Raw genomic sequence first — 8,767 nt, forward strand, 5'->3', positions numbered from 1 at the left:
GGTGTTGCCGCTGGATGAACAGGACCCCGATCGATCTAGCCAGTTGGGGGGGGGGTGGATGAATAGGTCCCCGTGGAGGGCTGGATGAACATGACCCCATGGAGGGCTGGTTGAAGAGTAGCCGATGGAGGGCTGGATGAATAGTAGCCCGTGGAGGGGTTGTTGAACAAGACCACGTGGAGAGGGCTGGTTGAACAGTAGCCGGTGGAGGTGCGCGCGGTGGAGGCTGGATGAACAGGAGCCCGTGGATGAACAGTCATAGGTGGAGGTTGGAGGAGGTCGATGGTGGATGAACAGTAGCCCGTGGAGGCTGGAGGAGGTCGACGGTGGAGATGAACAGTATCTGCAGAGTCCCGTTTTGCAGTACGCCACACCCCTCCTGATGAACAGGACCCCCGTTTCGACCGTAGCGCTCCAATACAAGTTTGTTTCCTCTGCTTTGCGGTACGCCACACTCCTCCCGATCAACAGGACCCCATTTCGACCGTAGGAGGTCCAAGAGAAGTCCATTTCCTCCATTTTGCGGTAAGCCAGACCCCTCCCGATGACCAAGATCCCGTTTTGACCATGGCCAGTCAAACACAAGGCCGTTTCCTCCATTCTGCGGTACACCAGGCCTCGATTCCATTGGCTGTTCTGTACAAGCCGATTGGCTCCCGATGAACACGATGTATTCCGACCCAGTCGGTTGCCTCCCAATGAACATGATGTTGTTTCTCCGTTCCAACCCAGCCGGTTTGCTGCCTGCTGAACATGATGCCATTGCTGCCGTCCGTTGCCTCTCCATGTACACAAGCCCTAGCCTCTGTATATATATTCGTGAGTACATGCTCGAGATCCCGCCCGTATGTACGTACGGGCCGTATTTTCCCTCTTGCACCCTGGCTGTTGTATGTACGTGTACATGCTACGTGCGCACCTCTACTACGACATGTGCGCGCCTCTACTACGACACGTGCCCTTCCTTACACGGCCACGGTTCATCGCTGCAGCCTGCAGACAGACCGGTCGTATGTACGTACATGTTCGCGACCAGAATGACAACACTACGTACGCTTCGACCAGGTGGGTCCCGACTATCAGGCACTTCCTTGCGTGTGAAGATGTAGCTGGTGGGTCCCGGCAGTTAGGGGGTGAATCATTTTTTTGCCTGTAATATGGACGCACTTCCTTCCGTGCAAAGATGTAGCTGGTGGGTCCCAGTAGCCAGGGGGAGAAAATTATTTTTTAGGGTAAAAATGACGCAGTCGCATGCATGCGTTCATGGGCGTGGTGCGTCCCCACTGTCAGCCTCTCACGTATAGTCATCTTCCGATAACTCTCGGTTGTTGACCATGTTGACCACGCCATTCCAAGCATACCAAGGCCGGTGGACGACAGCGAGGTCCCAGACTAGAACGACCTGGAGATGGGGAAGACGCAGCAGTGGAGTCGCAGATGAAGAGGATTGGGAAACTTAACTGGTTCGGGTGTGCGGCAGCACTACCATGGTGCCGCCCATGAGAGATAGGAGCAAGAATAGAGGTTTAAGAAGGAGGGTGGCTGTTGGATTAACATCCAACGGTCCACCTGCTAGAATCATTTGTTGATTAAGTTGACAAAGCCCTGCGTACACGTCCTCTTAGTAGGCCCACAAGTCAGCCACCAAATCTGACAGGTCCCATCTGTCAACAGGAGGAATAATTTTTTCGCATAACAAGGAGGCACTTCCCTCCGTGCGAAGATACAACCGGTGGGTCCTAGCTGTCAGGGGGAGGAAACATTTTTTCATCTTAATAAGGAGGAACTTTCCTTGCATGTGACCATGGACATCATGGGTCCTAGGCGTCAGGTTCTTCACGTACATTCCTCTTCCAATGACTCTCGTTTGTTGACCATGCCACACAGAGCACAACGAGGCGGTGGACGACGGCGAGGCCCCGGACGGGGATGACCTGGAGATGGGAAGATGTGAAAGTGGAGTCGCTGATTGAGAGGAGGAGAAGGGTTATAACTAGTTCTGGTGTGGCGTGGGGCTACAGTCGGTGGAGAATAACAGGAGGTGTGGAGGGGTGGAGGGATATCTTGGCCGGCGGTGGGGTAGCGCTTCATAGCGATGCATGCTAAGCAGAGCTGCTAGCCGCTAGAGGCCGGCCAGGCGGTCCCGGCGATGCTGGAGGAAGAAGACGAGAGATTGAAGGTGCATGCCGTCTATTGGATATAAATCCAATGGCTGTGGATGTCATAATCATTTGTTTACCAAGTTAACAATGCCCTTCATAGGCTTTGACCTATTGCCCCACATGTCAGCCTGGAAAAATGTGGCATCTATTTAACCCATGTTTTCTAGAATGTACAATCCATTTGCTGGGCTGGGTGAACAAATAATTTCACATCAATGCGACCCATTTATATTTTCTAAGAAATCCCAGCCCATTTGCACTTTCTTGAAATACACGAATTAGTTGGGCTCGTTCTATATATAATGTTAGGTTAGAAGGAGCAATTAATATCAAAAAATAAACCGGAGTGACACATTATATATATATTGCGAGTTATTGCTCAAAATAAAAATGAGCGCGTTATTATTACATTGGTCCTTAAAATCTTCGCAAGCTTTTGTACGCAATCACCAGGATTTTCCATGCTTGTGAGACAAAAACAACCAGGATTTTCCCTGCCAACTTCTGCTAAACATTTACTTTTATAAGTTAACGTGGGATGTTTTTATAATGTATATATAAGTCTCTATAAAATATACGATAATAGTAATAATATAAATATATATATATAATGTGGTTCAAAGGGAAAACATAAATTGGACACAACATTATTATTCTTATATATAGATAAATAGAACAGAGATCTGCGTTTTGTTAAAAAAATACATTAAGCTGCCGATCTTTAAGAAAAAGCCCATAGGCCGGTATGGACCTCAAAAAATAAGTTGAAACCACTATATCCATATGTCGTGGGCTACGCATGTTAAAAAACAAAACCTAGGCCTAGCTGATACTTGTTCGCCCTCTGAAAAAAAATGATACCAGCTAGAGCCCCAAGCGAACTCGATTAAAGAGGGGGCCGGCGGCGCGACTGAAGAAGCACATCAGGAGCGATTTTTTTCTTCAGTGCATGGTTCTCCATGGCATTTTCTTACTTGCCTCTGCACAATACAACTTGTATATTTAGCCTCCGAGTCCATGGTGGACCAGCAGCCCATTTGCTGGGCGGGCCAACCTATAGAAACCAACACTCGATTTTCATCAAGCCCCAAAAACGATGCGGTACTATGTTTGTTTTGAGGCCAAAAACATTACGACAGGGGTTGAGCGGGGGAGGGGGAAGATAGAGCAAAAATATTAAAAAGAGCTGACGCACCATTGCTACCCTAACAAAGCAGGTGCAATTCTTCTCGAGAAGAAGGTGTGCCGTTGACACCCACACGTCACAAATCCCACAGTAGGCATACTAACAAGTTCACACAAGTACAACAGAAAAGGTAAACATTTGTATCAAACTCAGGTTCACAGGACACGTTCATATTCATAGCCAACATTCACAATCAACAACTCAAAAGATTCACATATTGACAAGTTCAACATGTCTATGCATCGAAATGATTGATAGATCACACGACGATATTAATAGATAATTCACAAAAAGATTCAGACATACACTGTTCAGTATGTTTATGCATCCAAATGATTGAGATCGCAGCCAATATCATCCATGGACGAACTTTAATTACCTAGGGTACAAACTGGTAAATGGTGTTCAGTCAGAGGTACTTCTTGCTAAAATAAATGCTTGTACTAGTAAAATTTTGAGTGCATAAGAGGCAGCACAGACAATCTGAACTTTTCTTGTAGGTTTATCCTCAAATAGAGGCCTCGTGCCGAGGGAGGTTTGAGAAACTTGGCCACTACTTTCATCCAACAAGTTTACTGGCTCATCTTGGTCCTGTAGCTTGCCAAAATTCTACATTATAGACAAGAAAGGAGGCGGTTGAGAAAATGAACCACCCTGGTGTGCAGACTGATTAAGTGCCAGATGAATATACGCACCAACCAACTATTCTGGAATCTTTAGAGTCCATGCCATACAGTTCGCTACCATATGTGCCGATAACCAAAAGGCACAAGTTGGGACCAAAGACTGGACTGTGTTTTTCTGGGCTATGCGCCAAGCAATATTTTTGGCGTTCACTCTCCTAATACTTGGAATTTGACAACTGGTTGAAGCCGGTTGATATAAGCACTTCTTCTTGTCAACATCGATGCTTGTCTGAGTGAACTTTGGAGTACATAGCAGCAACATAAGTATATGTCCATCTAATCTTTTTGTGCAGTTCTACTGAAATCACCCAATGTAATGATTAGCCTGCGAGTTCAGGATCCAAGTTACTCCTTTATATAATCGACAAATGGTAGCACAATACCTAATTACCAATACATATGACAAGCATAATAATCAGGATAAAGACCAGTACCAACCTGTGTGAGGTAGCATATCAATTACTATTTCCTTTGACTGGAAGCCGAGATAAGTGAAGCGATGACAGCAAAGGAAGGAAGCAAGCCCATATTAGCGACTGACAGGAAAGGCAGGAAGCTGTCGAGGCAATGAAGCACCCAAAGTTTTTGTGCAGTTCCACCAAAATCGAGCATCCCTTTTGGCACATATATTGAGAGAGTGAGATTACTGTAATAGTGCACTAACAAATAGAAGAACCCTCATTATCTTAATGGGTAAAGTTAGCAACATAGTAGTCTTGCTTAAAGAGATGTATTAGTTTATTTATTTTGTGCCAATTATCTCAACACTCAAAGCATTGCCATGTATCATAGGTTGCAAAACTTTAATGTGCAAAGATAAAGTTGTTTCTCATGACAGTAGCACGATACAAATAGAGATGACAACAAACTAATATGGATGAAGGCCTTAGGCCGGTACCAACCTGAGGAAAAAAGCTTATTCATGTAGTCCCATAAGAGATGATAAAGCACTCACTAGAATCACTCAATAGTATATATTTTTGTGCACTTCAAATGTATGGTTGAAATCACTCTTGTTTGCCAGTGCTGAGATTATATCGAAAGATTATCAAGAACTTCCAGCAGAGTTAAAGCACTAACTGGGATACAGTTCATTGTATTGTCTTGTGTAGTTCCACTAAAATGTATGATTGGCATAACATGACCCCTGTTTGCATAAGTAGGAACAAGGTGAAACCTTCATTATCTTAGTGAGAAAGGATAGAAAGACATTAGCATATTACTCTAACAGTAGCATCAAATTCACGATGGACAATACGCAAAACATTGCCTCATTAAACTAATGGCCATAAATTGACATGCAAAACAATAGCACTATTATGTCATGACACTAATAATATTCCCTCCCTGCTCCACCACACGATTCACCTCCATAGACAAACATACACACGTACATGATTCAACATAGGGTGCTACTAAAGATTTGTTTAACTCCGATAGGAAAATTAGGCAACAATAAATTAGTGGTACTTAAGTACTCCTAATTAATTAAGTAACCTAGGAGGAGAGACAGCAGAAGTGGAAGGTCTCCCTGGAGGATCATCTCACATGTATGGTAGACTTTGTCAGAGCCCTTGAATGGCCTCGACTGAGGCCTCTGGCTTTAGCAAGATCACCTTGGCACTGTTTATTCTTCTTCTTCTTCCTCTTCATGCTCTGTTTGTCTTTCTCCTCACCGGTTGGTGAAACCAAGTACATGATTGGCCTTCTATTTCAGAATTGGTTTGGTCAGTGAGGGAATACAAGTATACTAGTAAAAAATAGCATTATTTTCTCATGGCAGTCGCAAAATAGAGATGAACACATGTATTAAATATCATTCTTACCTAAAGGAAGGTTATGGATGATGAGGATTGGGACACAGATCTCCCTTTGTGCAGTTCCACTAAAATTAACCAATTGTTCCATTCTGACATTCCAGTTAAACAACACAATAGTCACTTCTTTTAAAAAGTGTTTTGTGCAGTGCACCAAAAGTTCACAACAACAACCAGGTGAAATGGATATCCTTGTTTGCGCAAAAAGCTACAGAGGAAACAGTCAGAGTCTCAAACAATTACAGGCAAAAACATTTGGCTAAAGTTGTCATGGCTTATAATAGTGGCATGGCTTCATTTTACCAGGGGAATTAGATTAAGAACAACTAAATATTTGGTATAAAGGCATGGGACAGTGGGTGCACCAGCAGTCCAGCACCATGTACCTAAACATGGGCATAAAGTGGTGATTCGAAGTTTGTTGCCCCGAGAAACAAACATCCAAGAAACATATCTGGGTTGGTCCCATTTTTTTCCACTCTAGCCACCTAATCCTATGTGTGGATAACAAATCTAGTCCTGGTCATACCATTGTGTACAACGTTACCCCTATATTTCCCTTTACGACCAAGAGACCGGTTGGATGACCAGTCTGCACTATGTTCACCCCCTTTCCTTCTTATTTGTACCAGGTCCGATGTACATACTAAATTCCCCCACCCCCACTTTATTTCTTGTTTGAACCAAGTACAAGATTCGACTCCATGAAGTAGGTTTACCTCTAACAATAGAAAAAAGGTGAGTTGGACCATCCGATCAAGAGGGGCTGAGAGGTAGAAAATGATGCACATGCAGCGACGTAGCGAGCTGAGGAAGTAGAGCTAAGGCGGTTTCGAAGGAAGATATACCTGAAGGTCGTCGGGATGTGGATAGGTGGGCAGCGGGAGGCCGGATCAACCCACACTAGGCCAACGACGAAATGATCGGAGGACCTCCCGCGCCTGTGCTCGGCCAGAGATAACGGTGCGGCCGGCAGCGGGTCTCCGCCCTCGCTGTCGATTGCGACCTAAACGCTGCCCCTCCTCCCCTTCACTAGCGGAGGGGGATACTTCCGGATCTGTAACCAGCGGTGAGGATAGAAATATAGTGTTTTCTGAAATGAGAAAGACAGTGTTACCACCGCTATCTTGTTTAGATCTGGAGAGGATGAGAGTGTGTGAGTAGAGCAGCCCTAGCAAGCAAGCACGGAGGCTTCAGCCCATATATACGTAGTGGGGTAGTTTTCCTTTTTCACTCCATAAAAACAATCGTTTAAAATTGTGTACGTGTCAGGACGCCGTTTTATAGTTGTTGATTGTTTTTTGAGATAGCTACCCGCTTATTCCAAGTGGTGTCACAGTGTTCCATGTCGCCCTTTGTATCGTTCAAGTCTGGTACAAGACCCTCAATTAAATGAACAAGCACCCCCTCGTAAAAATTGTGAACAAGCCCATGACTAAAATTATCGGAAACGTGGGCTTCCCTACATGCATTATTATTTATATTTTCTACTCCCTCCATTCCTAAATATAAGTCTTTTTAGACATTTCAAATGGACTACAACATACAGATGTATGTAGACATATTTTAAAGTATGGATTCGTTCATTTTACTCCGTATGTAGTCACTTGTTAGAATCTCTAAAAAAGACTTATATTTGGGAACGGAAGGAGTATGTGGCAGTATCCTCAAAACAAAATGTGAGAGTACAATATTTATTGGGCCCCCTTGTAATTGATGCTAAATTTTTGACCAAAGATTTAACTAACAAAATGTTAGTGCATGTTAGCAAAAAGTATATCGTTTGATTCGTATTTGAACATAGTTTTCAATGATGTAGGGGCTATTTGGTTTCCAGCCACATATTGCCACACCTCACCTTAGGAAAATTTGACCAAGTTAGGTGGGTGTTTGGTTCTAGCCACACCTAAGACAAGAAATTTTTTATTAGCAGTGAACCCCACATGTCATAGACATAAAAAGTGTGGCAAGATTCCCTTAGGCAAGCCAAAGTGTGTCTAACAATTTGAGCAACTCAATGTCGATGGGAACGACACCTATGGGATCACTGGAATCCCTACCGTTGTCGGCGGGCGCGGGGTTGCGAGGAGAGTAGGTCTAAGAGCCAGCACAAAAATCGTTTACCCAGGTTCGGGCCGCAAGAGCGCGCAATACCCTAGTCCTGCTTTGGTGTATATTTGAATGTTCTTGAGCTAGCTATGGTGTGTGACTTGCCCAAAAGAGCTGAATCCCCCTCGAGTACGCCTCGGGCCTCCTTTTATAGGAAAAGGGGATGCCACAGTGGCACACAGGAGGTGGAAAGGGTACATCATACAAGCTTATCGCTCGTCATTACGGGACAAGATGCATTAAATGCGCCCCTTAGGTGTCCCCTTGCTTTGTTGCTGCGTAGCCTTACCACGACACGCCTCGAGGCCAGTGGGGAGGGCGGCGCCATGTAGGCTGGCTGGCTGCTGAGGTGGCGTCGTGGTAGCGTCTTCACGAAGATCTGCATGCCACCACGCAGGTGCTTGCTGATTTGGTCTGAAGGCCACACATTGCCACGCAGGTGCCAGCCTGGTTGACTGGGCTAGGAGCTACATGGAAACAGCAGTGGAACTTTGGCGGGCGCGGGCCTGGCCGTGACCTAGTTGATGTCTTCGGCAAGGGCCTTGCCGGGGCCCCGGCAAGGGTCTTGCCGTGGCGTCGTGGTCTCCCCCGGCAAGGATCTTGCCGGAGGTCTTGTGGATTTCCTTGGCAGGAGTCTTGCCGAGGATCACCGTCTTCTGGTCCTCATCCGATCTGGAGTGTTCATGATCTTCACAAAGATCTGCATGCCATCGTGGAGGTGCCACCCGAGCCTTGGTTCCAACATGGTTGATGATATTGGGGACTTCGGGCTCAAGGGTGGTGCACTCTGCTGGCGTTTGGGAAAGT

Source organism: Triticum dicoccoides, chromosome 2B (genome assembly GCF_002162155.2).
Source record: "Triticum dicoccoides isolate Atlit2015 ecotype Zavitan chromosome 2B, WEW_v2.0, whole genome shotgun sequence".
In the NCBI taxonomy this organism is placed as follows: Eukaryota; Viridiplantae; Streptophyta; class Magnoliopsida; order Poales; family Poaceae; genus Triticum; species Triticum dicoccoides.